At 38.5% G+C, this 17,315-nt stretch overlaps 1 protein-coding gene across 1 annotated transcript in view; it reads right to left on the reverse strand.

Annotated features, from left to right (window-relative positions):
• Positions 1–17,315, reverse strand: part of ZNF804B (zinc finger protein 804B) — a 512,406-nt gene that overhangs the window by 223,245 nt on the left and 271,846 nt on the right. The window lies entirely within an intron of this gene.

Genomic DNA, 17,315 nt, shown 5'->3' on the forward strand with positions numbered 1-17,315 from the left:
AGAGATGACATTGGCTTGGAGTAAGAAGGTGATTCAGACAACCCCTTTCTCTTCATTTTGTTACATGTCACCGTGTTTATGTGTGTCCTGGACTCTTTCATAAACCTGACCGTCAATAAGACCTAAAATAATGAGGGCTTAGGGGGGAAAAAAAGGAAAAGGAAAAGAAAACCCATCAGATAAAAATAAGAAGTCTATTACTATAAAAACTTTAGGTAAAAGAGAACAGAATAAATTTTTTTTCCTACTGGATATCTATTTTAGTAAGCATCTTTCTGGTCACCCATTACATGTGAACACACTTTCCCTACATAGGAAATGACTCCTCTTAAGAAGTCATGCCTCTCTCCAAGGTGTAAGCTGAAGACAGTAAGCTTTACTTACTAAGGGTATTTTGCAGAATATATACATGCATGATTTTCACAAATCAATAAAGAATTCAATCAAAAGTGCTCTTGAGTTCCTTTTTTTTTCCTTCCTGATTTCTCATGGTCACTCTTTTATTGCAGTTAACAGTTAATCTTTTAAAAATTCATTCAGTGTGTTTTGACAAATTATTATAAAATTTTCTGCAATTAATTATTTTATCAATTTTTAAGAGTGGGTCAGTAGACATGACTTCTAACTTTGACTCTTCATGATCTCTGATCAAAGATTTTTAACTGCCTGCTAATTTCTTTAACAAGATCTCTGAACACCTTTGAAGAATCTGTCACCCAAGGGCACTTCTGAGGCTCAAGTATCCTCTTCAGGATACATATGAGAAGAAGATAAAAATAAAAGAGCTCATGCCTGTGGTTCCCAAGCAGTGCTTTGAATTTTCTGAATATAGTTGAGACAACAAAAAATAAATAAAACAAAAAAGAATTTCTAGATTTCTTCCTAAATAACAGATGATTATGTATTGTCTTTCTGCTTCTATGCATATAGGCTCAGGCTATTCTTCTGAACTTATCCTCATTTTGTGTAGAGTCTACTCATACTGGTATAATAAATCACTTACCCAGACCCCTGAAGAGAGAGTATATGATCCAGTCCCCTATAACACAGTGACCCAAATTTCAGGTATCAGCCCTGAAGAGAGGCTCAGTTTGAATGAGTTAATACAGGTTCACATTCTATCAGATACCCACATGTTTAAACATTACTGAAAGAGTATTTCAAGGATAGTCCAGGACTCAATCTTTTAATGAAAATGCATTTGTTGAGTAGTTATACAATATGTTGGGCAGGAGAAATTTTAAAAGGAACAGGAAAGTCACGGTAGTACTTTCTACTCCTCTTGACTCCTGAAGTTTGAATGATAGCAACCCAAGTCATTCTAACCATGGAAAAGGAAATGTTACCAGGGCCTCTGAAAAAACTGGAATAGAGAATGTAAGATGCCCCTTATCCTTCTATCCTTCTATCATTTATCCTCGTGGACTTTCTCTCTGCTTATGATCTCATCTCTTCCTATTTCAGACCAAAGCATTTTAAAGGCTGGGCCATGGAAACCATTTCTTTCAAGTCTCAGATCCACCTACAGAGGAGCTGAAATGCCACCCTTTTCTTTCCAAGTTCAAACTCTGGAGGAAGGTCTTTGATCTGCCCAGCCTATGTCAACTTCTCTTGACTATTCTCATCACCTGCAGCCGAAGGATTATGGTCTTTGACCCAAAATGGGACAAGTCTCAACACTGATAAACTGGCCCAAACAAATAGGCCTTATTAATAAAATCGCCACGGTAACAAGGACTACACGATTAGGTGAAAGTAAGAAGCTTTTCAAAGGATGTTTTTGGCAGAGAAATTAAATGTATGTGTGTGAGTATGGATTCTCTTTGGCATACTTGATACCCTCTATTTAAAAAGAATTGAAAATATTTCTGTTGATAGAGAAGCATATTTCCTTTTGTTAAAATGCAGTAATGTCAAACATTTTAAATTGGAACTGTAACAAAATGAACCTGAATTTGCGAATGAGAAAATTGTGATCTAATGAGACAGAAAACAGGCTACAAGCTAGTGACTGAATTGGCCATTTACTGATTATTGCTGTGACTAATGTTTGGTGCGAAGTACTGCTTTCTGACAGCAGAGTTTCCTTTATATGTTTCCTTAGATAATTATGTCTTTGCCTGAGTCCCCTGACCCTATCATCATGTGACACGACCCTGTACAAGCATTCTTAACTTAAAAACATGTATAAGTCAATGACAAAAATGTAATAATTAACATTTTTCTCAAAGCATTATTTATGTACTATAGTTTCCTGACTAAACCAGTATTCACATTATTTTGAAATCTTGATGAGTAGGAATTGGGATAATGCTATGGAAGACAGTGAGCAGTTTTTTCTCTCTCTACAAGTAGAGACATAAAGACCCATTTGGGAGCACCATCTTCTTTAGTTTGAGAAACAAACAAACAAACAAACAAAACCCCAAAATCATTCACAGGCTATTTGGCTTTATAAAAGTTGCCTCTACAATTAGCCATACAGGTTAAATTTTACTAAATTCTTACTAGAGGCCATATGCACGCTAAGAATTGTCACATGTTGTATCTCATTTAGGTCTCACAACAAAGAATTGTTGTATCTCATTTAGGTCTCACAACAATTTATAGATGAAGAAACCATGGAGGAGAGAAATTAACTTGTTCCCGACTCACACAGCTAAGAAGTTATTTAGATGGGATTAGTAGTCAAAAGCCTAATTCTAATATATAACTAGCCTCACTTCAGCCCTCCAATGATACTACACAGCACAGATGTGAAGGTCATTATCAGACCTGACATGAGATGGGGGGGGGCACCTCAGTTGAGGTCTGTCAGGGGTCCTTCTGTCCCACACTGGATCAATTGCACTTAGTGTGTCCCAACCACTCACTGACTCACTCTCAAATTTGCCGAGGTCTTTCACGAATGAGAGATTTTTGCACTGCTTCTTCCCTCAGAATAATATTTTTCCTCAATATTTGGGACCATAGTACTAAAATAACTCTACCTTCATCCATTCCCACAACTCAGGTTAATCTCCAGTACACTTCATCATTTTACTTTCTTCGGAACACAAAACACGATCTAAAAGATCTTGGTCACCTTTAATTATCTGCGTGTTTGGAAACATACTTAGGCAGTAGGTACTGAGAAATGAAACATTCATACTCTATAGAAGCAACTTTTTGCTTCCACCCTAGGGAAACACATTCAGTAATAATAGTTAACATTTATCAAACCCTGAGTTGGTGGTAGGCATCCTGCTTATGGTTTTAAGCCTGTCCTTTCATTTACCTCCCACTCCACCCAGCCAGCAGGAACTATTATTACCCTCATTTTCAGAGGCTACTGAAACTCTGTGAGAGAAATAATGTCCAATAATGTCCAAGGTCATTCAAAAAACAAGCTGGCTCAAAATGGAGTTTATCCAATCCTACTATCTGTGCCTTTAAGCATAATGCTAAATACTGAAGAAAATTCTATAAAAAAGATATATATAGAAATTATTTCCAATAGCAAAGAGATAGACCACAGCATACAGATCCAAATATAATCACAAAATGGAATATTGTGCAGTCATTAAAATAATGTTTATAAAGATCCCGAAATAATACTCAAAATGCTTATTGAATACCTATTTTTAAAAGGTACAGAATCTTATCTGTGCTGCAATTACATAAATGAAAAAAAAATTAATTCTGCATTAAAAAATATTGAAGGAAGTGAATCAAATAGTGATTGTGTTTGGGTGGCTGGATTATGCACGGTATTTCTTTTTTCTACTTTTTAAAATTCCCTAATTATCATTAATGAGCTCATAATAGTAATGGAGTGAATTTTTAATTTCACATACACAGTCTCATCGGAGACATTTAGATTTTAATGATACAGGAGTTTTCCTCCCTGTGGGAGAGCCCAGCCCTTCAAGCCTTTGAGGGGCTTCAAACTCTTTTAAAAAAATCCTTCTGGATAAAGAGGCCTAAGAGGCTTTCTCTTTTAAATTAACCACAGACATGACAGGCAGGCCCCATACACATTTCCTTCTTGCATAAACAGGGTCTCATGATTAATCAGCAGGCCAACCCTGGAGACCTGCTTTCTTTTGTCTTCTGCCTACTGGGTTCTGACACCATCCCAGGACCCCAGGACCGGAGCCAAAGGCAGACCCTTAACTGACTGAGCCACCCAGGTGCCCAAGTCACTGTGGTTTTGTTGATGTCGGAAAGCGCCTACCTATCCACTGTATTGTCCTGTCACAATTATGCTCAGTGAATTCAAATCCAGTCACCAGCCTTGAGCAGCAGATTTTGGTCCTTTATTTCAGAGGTACAAGCCTCTCTCAAAACTCAGCTCAGCTTCCAGGCCAGGCCACATCTTCTCAGTGTCTCTAAATATCTCTGCCCTCACAAGGTTTCTAGACTAGTTGGATACAATATTGACTCTTTTCTCAATGATACTTTCTTGGATGACTGTGAAATTACTCTGTTTATAAATATAGAGTTTAATAGCGAGACTCTTAGTCACCTAATAGACATTTAAATGGAAAATCACAAATTTTTAAAGATCCCAGATCTACCCTTTAACTCCCAGTACTCTAACACATCTAGTCCATGCCTTTATTTTGTCCTCATCCAATACTTTCCTGTCTAGTCTCCCTCCAGTGCAATTCAAGCTTCACATAACACAGCATTTAGAAAAATGTAAGGGTTTTTTTTTTTTTTTTAACCCAAGTGTTTCCTTTTAGTAATATACTAAAGCTTCTGATCACATTCACTCTCCTTACAGAGAGATCAGTGAATAGAAATCAGTAATAACCCCAGGCAAACATTTGGGTTTTAGTGACATTGTTTCTACTTCATAAAATATTCATCTAACACAACAGGGTACTTCATTAGGTAGAGTATAATATAAATAGTATCAGGCTGAAGTAATATATAAAGTATGCTAGGTGTCATATTTCTGTAATACACAGAAAGTTACAAAATTGAGCATGTTGCTACAACTTTAAAAGGATAAAGATCACAGTGTTGTTCCCATTCACCCTAACCGGTCACAATTTTCCAACAATTATAAAAATTAATTAAATAGTATGAATTTTTTTAATGCTATCTGGTTCAAAACAGTTGATATTTAAAATGCTTTGAAGGGGCTCCTGGCTGGCTCACTTGGTTAAGTTCTGCCTCTGGCTCAGGTCATGATCTCAGGTCCTGGGGTGGAGACAGCATCAGGCTTCCTGCTCAGCAGGGAGTCTGCTTCTCCCCCTCTCTCTGTCCCTCCCCTGCTCATGTGCACACTCTCTCTCAAATAAATAAAATCTTTTTTTTAATATATTTTTAAGGACTGACATTTAAGTACTTTGCCATCCACGCCCTGTTAAATATTTTGCACAGATTATCTCAGTTAAGCTTTTTGATTTTTAACATAAACTCAGTAAGGAGTTACCATGTTTCGTACCCTGTCTAAGGTCACAGGGATGTGATATGATGTAGCCCAGCTGAGGATCCATCCAGACTGTGTGACTTCAGAGCCCCTGTGGTTAACCACTGCTATTAAACTTCTTAAATTTGTAAGAATTTACTCGTTAGGATACACATGAAGTTATGAGTTGTTAGGTAATAAGCATGAATTACGAGGATAGCAGTCTTTCTTATTGTTTCCAAAGGGGATGATTGTAGCCATTAACACCAGGAATAGTACCATGGATTTCTGATGTGTGGACTTGACTAAGCTATGAAGAAGGAAGGGAGGCTGGCAGTCAGTTTGTAGTATACACAATCTTTAATTCAGTTATTCAGTCTAACCCTAATATAGGTGCTGCTGAAGGGATTTGTTCAGATATAATTAAAATCTCTGAGCAATTGATTTTAAACAGAGTTTTTCCTGGATGGGATTGACCTAGGTAAGCCCTTAGGAGGGGTGAGACTCTTCCTGGTGATAGAGACCCAAACAACAGCTTGGTCTATAACTGATGCCCCTTACCTGTATCTTCCCTATAGATTTCACTTGTTTAACCTGTCTCCGCAACACCCCCTGGCACATGCTTATATAAGCTAATTGCTTGCAATACATACCTCCCTAAATGTACGTAGGTAGGTAGGTAGATAGATAGATAGATAGATAGATAATTTGCTTCTCTAATTGAAGCCTGACTGATACAAGTTTTGTCAGTGTCCTATCTTGATTCTGTGGGGCCTGAAGCTTAAATGGTTTTGTGCATGGGTGGATCTTCTTTGAGAAAAAAGAAATTATTACAAAAAATTAGACATTTAGGTATGAAAGTATTTATGATAAAAGAATCATAAATTCTTAAAAGCTGACAAATATCACAAACAACACAGAATAATAATATTTTTATGATGAACTGCTTGGCATACTTTAAAGTACTTTGTGTACAATTTTTAACTGTACATGACTTAACTGACTTCCATATGACAAACACTCAGTACCACCCTTTCCTATAAAGAGAATTAAAAAAAGTCTGTCCTCTAGCATGGTTGATTGAAATCTTTTATTAGTCATATATATTTTTTCTCTTTTTTCTTCTTTTTTTCCCACCCCAATCATTTTCTATCAAATGGCTTTAGGCTTCATTTATTTCAAGCCCAGATTCTCTTCCACTGTCTGTATACATAGAGTTGTGGGCAGGATAGGACGTATTTTTACCGCAATATGACCTTTGGCACAGAACCTTCAAGGCACAGTGTTGAGTGAGTTGGCACAAGAGGCACAGGACTACTCCTGGAAGCCATTCCCACACCCAGCAGTCAGTGACACCTTATAAATACATGGTTGTCACTGTAAACAACATCTCATTAAAACAAAACCAAATGTACCTTCAAGTGAAATTCCCCTTTAAAACCAAAATGTCTGAAGCTACTCCAACATGTCCCTTCAAGGTGAAGTATAAAAGCAGATCAAAGAGAGGTCATCTTAACTGTGTATCTTACTTCTAATAAACATACATAAACATATGATTGTTCTGTGGTACACTGAGAAATGGCTGCCCAAGATGTTCACCACTTAATTCCCCAGGCCGTACATCTTGGCCTGGGGAGATCAACAGATGTGATTAGACTTTTGAAATGAGGAGATTCTCCTGATTAACAGAGGTGGGCACAATGAAGTTGTAATTGTCCTCATAAAAGTGAGGCAGAAGATCCAAGGGACTGAAAGTAGCGTGAAGATGAAAGCCAAAGGTTATAAGGATGGGAGGGGAAAAAATGAGCCAAGGGACACAAGCAGCCTTTAGAGGTTAGACAAAGCAAAGAAACAGAGTCCACTAAGAATTCACTTGAAGGAACACAACCCTGACCACAGTTGTTTCAGGCTCTTAAACGCCAGAACCCTAAAGAAAATAAATTTATGCTCTAGCCATTTCTGTCTGTGGTAACTTGGTATAGCAGCAACAGGAAACTAATACACATGTATACATTGCTGGGTCCCTTCCAAGGCTTTCCAAGGAGATGTGCTGGTGAGGTGCTCTCAGCTTTATAGATGATCCAGATACAAAACAAAGCCAAATCAAAATGAAACAAAACCTGTAGATAATCCCATGGAGAATCCCAATGAGAGAGAGTCAAGGTGGAAGAGTGCTCTGAGCCATCTGGAAACATGGGACCCCTTTAAATCATACATTTTGTTCAATATTCCTGTGAGAAGAAAGCTCAATGCTGGCCTGAGCAGGCTCCCTTCATTCAACATCATGCTCTTCTGAAGCATACAGTATCCAGTGACTGGTTGAGGCATGCGTATAAAAGCTCAGCCATTTGGACCCAATGTAGGACAACTCTGAGTGATCACTCAAGAGCCAGAGTTCCCTGCAGGAACTCTGAGGGACATAAGCAGCCTTTAGAAGTTAGAAAAAGCAAAGAAACAGATTCCACTATGAATTCTCTAGAAGGAACACAATTCTGCCAATTGTTTCAGGCTCTTAACCTCCAGAACTCTAAAGAAAATAAATTTGCATTCTAGCCATTTCTGTCTGTGGCAACTGCACACCATAAGCTGTTTTTTGGGCCCTCAATGCAGCTCAATCCTGCTTTCCCTCCTTCCCTAACACTCTGAACACTAAACTCTCTCTCAGGGTTTATTTCCTGAAGGACCCAATCTGTATTACTGATACATTACCAGCTCTATAAACTGTCCCATAAATATTAGCTGGTAGTTTACTGAGAGTAACACATGATGCTAACCATCCTAAAATATCATCTTCCTGAGGGCAGAGACTTTGGTTTGTTTATTAGCTATAACCAGCACCAAGAAGAGTATCTCACTCCTCACACTCATTCAGTCAGTTGTGATGCAAAGCCATTTACATGCCTGGGTACTTTGGACATACTAAGTGAGTGAATAACCAAATGAATGGATGGCTTCACGAAATACTGAGACCACAGATGTGAAAAATTTTAGTCAAATCATATGAAAGCAAATATAATATTTTAAACTTCTTCATGGTCCTCCCCTTTCTCCACTTGAGGGCTTCTCTTTTCTTTTCATTTTCTATAAATTGTAGAGTTTAGGGTGCTCTACATAAACTCTCCGGACTTCCCACCTTATTCACTACCAGTGTTCCTCCATAATAATTATCTGAATAGTATGAAACATCCCCTTGTAAGTCCCATATGGTGTGATACCTAATAAGTATTTGTTGATTGATCATTTGTTCTGCTGACATTTCGGTTCAATTTATATGCATGGTTGTTCTCTATTTTCCTTTTGCTTCCAATCTTCATTCCAGGATGAACATTTTGAAGAGGACTAAACCATCAACTATGAGTTCCTGGACTAGGGATTCAGTCTTACATATCTTTATACTCTCAGAGTCTAGCACAGCATCTGACACAAAATAGATTCCCCAAATGTCCCTAGATTCAATCCTTCTTATGATGGTAGGGAATAGAGAATGTTACTTTGTTTGAATGGGCACTTTTGAATTGTTTGTTCCTGGTAAGGAGGGGCATGTCTCCTGCAGTTAAGCAAATAATATTAATTGCTAACAATTACAAATTCATTGTATTTGCATCCAACACTGTACTAAGTACCATAAATAGATTACCTTCTCACAATGACCATATGAAATAAAGTTTACTATCATGTTCACATTTCAGATGTATCTTAGAAAGTTAAAGCATCTTGCCTAAAATCAAGTAGCTAGTCAGAGCAAAGTAAAGGTTCAAAATAGTCTGTCTTCAGGCCATCCTTAATTTTCAATCATAGCAAGTTTCTTTAGATGATGTAAATGTACTACTGTTCAATAAGTGAATCCTTAGACTATCAAAAAGTAGGAAAAAAATATAAATTTTGAATATACATATATACAGCTAACCTTTGGACAATACAGTCTTGAACTACACTGGCCCACTTACAGGTGGATTTTTTCTCAATAATGCAACACATCATGGTAAACTTTTTTTTTTCCTTAAGATTTTCTTCACAATGTCTTTTCTCTAGCTTACTTTATAAGACTATAACATATAGGGGTGCCTGGGTGGCTCAGAAGGTTAAGGCCTCTGCCTTCGGCTCAGGTCATGATCTCGGGGTCCTGAGATCAAGCCCCGCATCGGGCTCTCTGCTCAGCAGGGAGCCTGCTTCCCTTCCTCTCTCTCTGCCTGCCTCTCTGCCTACTTGTGATCTCTGTCTGTCAAATAAATAAATAAAATATTTTAAAAAAAAGACTATAACATATAATACATATAACATATAAAGTATGTGTTAATTGACTGTTATTAGTAAGACTTCCAGTCAGAAGGATATTAGTTAAACTAATATCTATGTTAGTTAAACTAATATCTAGTTTAAACTAGATATTAGTTAAACTAATATCTATTAGTTAAACTAGAACTATGTTCCAGAACTTTGGGAAAGTCAAAAGTTATACACAGATCTTCAACTGTATGGGAGGCTGGTGACCCTAACCCCATGTTGCTCAAGGGTCAATTGCATTAGGAATTACATGTCAGGTTGAATTATTATTGATTTTACTCACTTCAGTTAATCTGGAAAATAAAGAGTTGGCTTCATTATGTCTACCCAGCAGGAGATATTGCTCAATCAGGTGATGATGATTTTTTTTAACCATCTTAATTATCACCAATCAATTGCCCTTCCTTATCATAGGTTCTTTTATTCACCAATTCAATAGACATTCATGAATGCCTACTGTGTTCAGCTCTACTCTATGTACCAGGAAACAAAATAAGATATGACTTCACCCTCAAGGAGTGTGTATTCAGTTAGAGACTAAAATCAACACATAAGTAAGAAATCACAAAAAAATAGGGCAAATGCCAGATTCTAAGCCTTGACTGATATAAAAACACATCTAAGTCTATTTGGGGATGGAAGGTGGATTGAAGTCAGGGAACCCTTCAGATAGGGCTCCGCTTTAATTATGTCTGAGGAATAAATAGGAAATAGGTGGGTATGGGAAGAACGAGGAAGTGGATTCTGAGAGTGGTTCGCTAGAGACAAAGGCACCGAAGCTTGATGCAGCACAACATTTTTAGTAATATAAGTATTCATTTAAATAGTGCTTAAGGAAAGGGTGCAAGGGAGGGGAGATGACAGGGTCTGGCAGGAGGTAAGGGGCCAAAGGCAAGAGGGTGTTCGACGAGTAGTTCTAGGGTTGACCATGAATGCCTTGCGGTTGACATTAAGAAGTTCAAACACTCTTGTCAAGAATGGAGACCCAGCAAAGGATTTCTAAGTAGGCAACTGATAACAGGATTGATTTTTTTCTGGTAAGTCTTTCTGAAAGATTGCTCTGTGACATCATGAAGCATGGAACAGAAGGGCCCTCAGGTGGGAAGCAGAGTTCATCTGGAGGTTATTACAGTGGCCCAGCTTGGACGGGGCACGTGTCCAGCTTGGGCCTTGGCAGCTGGGCTAACAGAAGGCAGAGCTGCTGGACTCTGGAAGAACTAAGTGGGTGGGTGGGTATTTAGAGGCAGAGAGGTTCCTGACATGGAGAGCAGTTGACACTTGGTATAGAGAGGAAAGGGGGAAATGATGATGCAGGATGTGTTTAGGTGTTTGTGGAACAGCCCAATGGAGAACTAATATTAATGATAACTGTAATCATTTATGTAGCATTGTTCCCAGTATTTCAGATATATTAATCCTTCTAATCCTCACACAACCTGTAGGGACCTGAAGCACAAAGGAGGAAGTGACTCACAGGTGCTGGCCCATTTGTAATGTGGGGCTAGAACTATGTTCCAGAACTTACACGGCATGAAGGGCTTTGGGAGATCTGGAACCCTTTTCAGTTGGGGTATCAGATTCAGATTGCTTTCAGGAAAGATCTCTCTGCCCACTGTGTAAGGAAATGGCTACATGAGCAATACTGAAAGGAGTAGCTGTGCATCTTCATCTAAAAGTTAACACAACTATAAATCTGCAGGACTGGCCTGACACGCATCTCGTATGATTTGGTACAAGGGGAAACACAATGTCTGGCTCCATGTATACACAGAGCACATCTTAGTTTCTCCCCATCCATTTCCAATTTCCTTCTTTTCTCTTGCTTTGTTTAAAAGAAGAAGGAAAAAGAAGTCCCTGTTTGTATGCTGTAGAGTGCCAGCTCTCAGAAATGTTTGGCTCAGGAAAGAGGATGGACTCATTTGGCTACGTACATTTCAGATTTTAAAGCACACAGGTAGCCGGTGAACCTTAGAACACTAAGGAGCTTAAATTCACATTCTCTGATGTGACCTTTCCCCTGATACTAACATACCCACCCACGCGCACACGCGCACACACACACACACACCCCCACGGAAGGTTTCATAGCACAATCTCAATATATTTGCATGGAGCAAAACAATTTGCCCAAAATGGAATTAGTTGGCCAGAAAAACAAAATAAAACAAAAACTAAAAACAAAACATTCTCTCTAAGAGTTCTGAGGGAGAATTCTGACTTCTCCCAGGGGAGCACAATCTTCCTGTGTTCCTTGATCCTGCCAGACCTCCTTTTTGTCATTTTGCATCCTCAAGGTAAACCTAGTAAACACCAAGACCTTAAAATGCTTGCTTTAAATACAAGCAGAATGCTTATTTAGCAGGAATGCTGTAACATACTACTGAGTGGATAATATATTGTAGCAGAAATACTAATCAGATGTGTGGAAAGTAAAATCCATTGAGATGCTTTTTTTGTGAATCATTTTATAGTGATAATATCAATATAAAATTATGTTATACTATAAAGGATCTTTCTCAAGCTTGTGCTAAATTTGCTGTTTTATGATCTTGAAACAATTAAAAAGCTATAAAGGTAGAAACCTGATGACAGTAATTATTAAGATATAACTGGAATCATTAACCTCTACCATACCTAAGCAGTTTCAAAATGTCCCCATATTTCAACACATTATTTTATTTGCAGATCTTTAATATAAAGGTTGTTTCTCTAGTAAATAGAAGGAAACCATCTTATGACCAGTTCATAAGGGTCAGTAAGCATCCTGAAGAATGCAATCAAGTCCGTGATATGGGATAGTAATGAACGCTGTTTAGAAAATATAAAGCCTGAATATTGACCTCCTTCCATAAACTCTGCAATACTTCTCTCCTTTCCTGGACTGAGTATTGATAAATGTCTCTATTTATAAATTCAATTATTGATAAAAGTTATTCACCTGCACATGCACACTTAGTTTACATCACCTACGAGATTACTTTTTGTAACGGTGTACTTCTCTACCCAATCTTGGCATTTCTTTTACTTGAAATGAGGATCCCATAGCCTCATTCTCCAAGTACAGTTTACTCTCAAAGGCAGGCACTAAACTCTTCAATCTGGGGAGGGAATCAAGAAGTTTCAGACTCATAAGTCAACAAGCACAGGATCAAATCACAGAATCATTCATTCATTTGATAAGAAATCATCACTGCCCCCATCCCAAGCTCCCTGCACAGACACAATCACACAGTTTCCCTCAGTGGCTATTTATTATCTGACTCCTTTCTATCTCCATCCAAGTTCACCGGTCCATCCCTCAACCCCCTATTTCAATGCCCCAGGGGAGCACAATCTTCCTGTGTTCCTTGATCCTGCCAGACCTCCTTTTTGTCGTTTTGCATCCTCAAGGTAAACCTAGTAAACACATGAATGTACATGAATTCATGTACATGAATTCAGGGACACAATTGTGACTTACATAATAACACAAATTCTATTTATACTTCTCTGTGACCAAAAGCAGACCTGGCAGTAAATATTTTTGATTAATAATTAAAAAAAATAATTAATAATTAAAAAAAAAATTAGGATGCCTGGGTGGCTCAGACAGTTAAGCATCCGCCTTCAGCTCCAGTCATGAACCCAGGATTCTTGGATGCAGCCCGGCGTTGGGCTCTCTGCTCATCAGAGAGCCTGCTTCTCTCTCTCTTCCCTACTGTGCTTTATCTATGTCTCTCGCAAATAAGTAAATAAAATATTTAAACAAGCAAACAAAAATTAATTAAATGAAGAGGATACTGCATGACCATCTTAGTCCTTGAAGAAACTGACCCTCATTCTGGCCCATCCTTGGTTAGGTCTGTACAACCTTTCTTGGACTTTTTTTTTAAATTTACTCTTCTCCCTATTACCCTCTGCTTAGATGCCTGGTTGGGTTCAGGGAATTAGGCAAATCTGGTCAGACCCAGCCTCTTCTTGACAGCTAATTAACCTTCCATGCCATGTCAGTTAAAGAAAAGTTATTTTATTTTATTGATTGATTCTCTGATATTTGGATGGTGTTGTGCTCTTCCTGCTGAGGGTCAGTCCTATCAATTCCTGTGTTACAACAACAAAGATGTCACACGAAACACATCTGGGACTGGAAGTGAGAGGAATTTTTTTAGCTGTCTAAATGGGCTACTAATTTTTATCATAGCTTCCCCTTGGCCTAATGTACATATACATGTTGACGTAGACCTAATGTCTACATCATAAACTCTAGGAAGACACATGCTATCTATTTTCCTCAAATGCCCCACTCCCACCAGTCTGGCTTTACTTTCAAAACATGTACAGTACCTCTCTACTTTCTCTGTATTTCATGTCAACATCAGCAATTCTCTTATAGCTGAGCAACCAGGGTGCCAGGGTCTGGGCTTCTAGCTTAACTGGGCCCACTTCTGTCCACCTTCATCTTCACCCTTTTTTACAAGACAGGGAATCTGTGGGACCAAGTAATCCTACCACCACCACCACCACCACGATGACCACCACCTACCACCTCCCCGTAGATTTCTTGCCCAGATGGCTGGATTGTTCACTGACATGTGTGAGGTTCTTCATACAGGGGACAAAACACAAGGCGAAGGAGGTTCATCAGCCAGAATCCTCCCTTTCTCACTTGCTTCAGGCCCAAATACAGGAGAGGAGGGCCTGATCAGCTTAATCCCAGCTTCATCTCATGCATTCACCCCAAGCCCTCATTGATCCTCTGCTTCCACTGCTTCTCCACAGCAGCCCTTCTCCACACAGCAGCCAACCTGCACAACAGATCTTAGCAATTGGCTGCTTATAATAATCTATTTTCTTCCCAGTGAACTCACAGTGGCCTCCAAGATCTGCAAGATCTGCCTGCCCACTGCCCCTCGTCCACCCCTCTTTCCTTTAACTCTCCAGGCTCCATCCCCAAGGCCTTTCTCCCCCAGCTCAGTCCTTCATCAGAAATATTCCTCCCTCTGACCTAGATCTTTACACAAGTGGTTCCTCAGTCTTGTTTAAGTCCTGACTCAGGGAGGCCTTCCTTGGCCATACAACATCAACAACACCTCCATCACTCTACGACTCATCACCCTTATATTTTATAGCAACAATCAATCACTGTATTAATTTTTCACATTTAAGTGTTCATTTGAATTTTCTGTCTCCCTACTATCAGAGGGAAGGCTGGCTGCACAGCGGTGACAGCCTTACCCATTGTGGTTATTGCTTTGAATGAAGGCTGAAGCATGGTAGCAATTCAATACATAAGTGAAATGAAAGAGGAGACAAGAAGAAAGAGAAGATAGAAGGGGTGGAAGAAGGATAGGCACTGGCAGGAAGGGATCTCGGAGGGTCTGCAATCTCAGAGAGGTAAAGATTATCCTCTAGAAACAACTGACTGCCTCCTCATTCTCCACTGCAACGATCAATGAATAAAATCGGCTAAACTGTTCGAGGCAGGACATTTGTCTCTTGGAAGACTGGAACATCTGGAAACAAGAGTTGCCTTTTCCTAGTAAACTATGTTAACTGAGAAATAACAAACACGAAAAAGGATTTACTCAGTGCTTGGTCATCCTTGCCTGCTTCTCATTCTCATTTCCATCATTTCGTTTCCTTGTCACAGCCACTTCCTTAGCAGCAATATGGTACAGGAATTTCTCCAAAACACTAGCCTTTAAAAGAAAACTCACATTTTAAGATTTTATTTATTTATTTATTGACAAAGAGAGAGAGAGAGAGAGAGAGCACAAGGTGGGCAGCAGAGGGAGAGGGAGAAGCAGCCTCCCCAGTGAGTAGGGAGCCCAATGCCGGACTTGATCCTAGGACCCTAGGATCACGACCTGAGCCCAAGGCAGAAGCATAAGCAACTGAGCCACCGAGGTGCTCCAAAATAAAACTAATCTTTCCATGACTTGTGCATTCATCAAAGATTTATCAACCTTGTACTCTATACTACGTACTGTACTGGTATTTGTTTTTTTTTTTTTCTTTCTTTTTTTTTTTTTTTATTTCCAAGGTCTAGATGGTTGTATTGTTACATAGTAAACATATACAAGGTAGCAATTAATTTACTAAAAAAACAACATACGTGAGAGGGAGGAGGAAAAACATTAAGAGGACCAGGCTAATAAGGACTGCTTCCTAAGGAAGCCTCCAACTCCCAGGCGAGCCTGATCTCTTAGGAGACAGAGCTCAGAATTCTACATGAAATTTGGTGAAAAGAATAATTTTAGGACTAACACCTCATGGGTAGCAGCAAGGGCTACAGTTGTAAATATGTAACTGAACAAGGTAAAAAGAGGTTATACCACACAAGTGCTGAAATTGGGACAGTAAGTGACAAGTAACACTTCAACATAGATCCTCGCCCCTATGTTCCCCCCACCTACAACAGTGCCATCGAGAGAGGACCAGGAACCAGCAACATCCAATTATCTTGGAGCTCCAATTCCTGACATCAATTCTCATATTACTCTCATATTACTCTGTTTAATACAACAGGTTCTGTTCATAGGTCTTGGTATTTCTTCCTGAATCAATAAGAATGTCAGATTTGTTATATTCAACAAAAGAAAGAAAAAGAATAAGGGAAAACTACGGAAGAAAGGGAAGGGAGAAAGGGAGGAAGGAAATTTAAAGCAATGATTGTTCTAAGAGGGGAAAAAAATGACAATGAATACAGAGGGAAAAAAAATCCAAAAGGTATAAGCCTCTGTCAAAAATAATAACATCCGCACAAAACTCTTCCTTGATCCCTGTTGGAAAGTTCAAATACAAATTAGTTTACTTTTCATATTAATATTATTCTTAATATTGACTTCTTCTGTAGAAGTTCAAACTGAATATATCAAGAAAAAAATTCACCCAAACCAACTTTATTATTCAACATAAGTCACCATTACATCTTATCTTCTAAACTCTGGAGTTAAACACAGAACCAAGAGCATCTGAGGGAAAGGAAAAATGACAAGAAACACCTCCAAGTTCAGCAACAAGACTCCAAGTGTCTGTCAAAGTAGAATTTATGACTATATCCTCTAAAGACAATGAGGAAGTACATGCAGGAAGGGCATGGTTTTGAGTAAGTAATGTCACTTATTCATTCATTCATTTGACAGGATTCCCTTTTGACAGCTAGCATTGTAGATATCACAATCCAAAATGTCTTTTACACAATTTTCTCTCAAGGAACAGATTCTATTCAAATTTATAAAACCAATATATTATAATGCTGTTATATTTATACCAAAATGTAATGGTTTGTATAAATAGACATAAATTTTTCCTTTTGGGAATTTAAAAAATATGTTTTAATGCTACAATAAAACCCCACAATTTTGTTAAGTACAGTTGATTTTAATGAAAATATACTTGAAAAACAATTTGGTATTATCTTTTTTTAAGATTTTACTTATTTATTTATTTGACAGAGAAAGAGAACACAAGCAGGGAGAGCAGGAGAGGGAAAAGCAGGCTCCTCATTGAGCAGGGAGGCTAATGCAGAGCTTAATCTGAGAACTCTGGGATTGTCACCTAAGCCAAAGGCAGACACTTAACTCACTGAGCCACCCAGGTGCCCACAACTTGGCAATATCTATTATAGTTTAAATTTAATAGCAGTAAC

This window comes from Mustela nivalis, assembly GCF_964662115.1.
Source record: "Mustela nivalis genome assembly, chromosome: 12".
In the NCBI taxonomy this organism is placed as follows: domain Eukaryota; kingdom Metazoa; phylum Chordata; class Mammalia; order Carnivora; family Mustelidae; genus Mustela; species Mustela nivalis.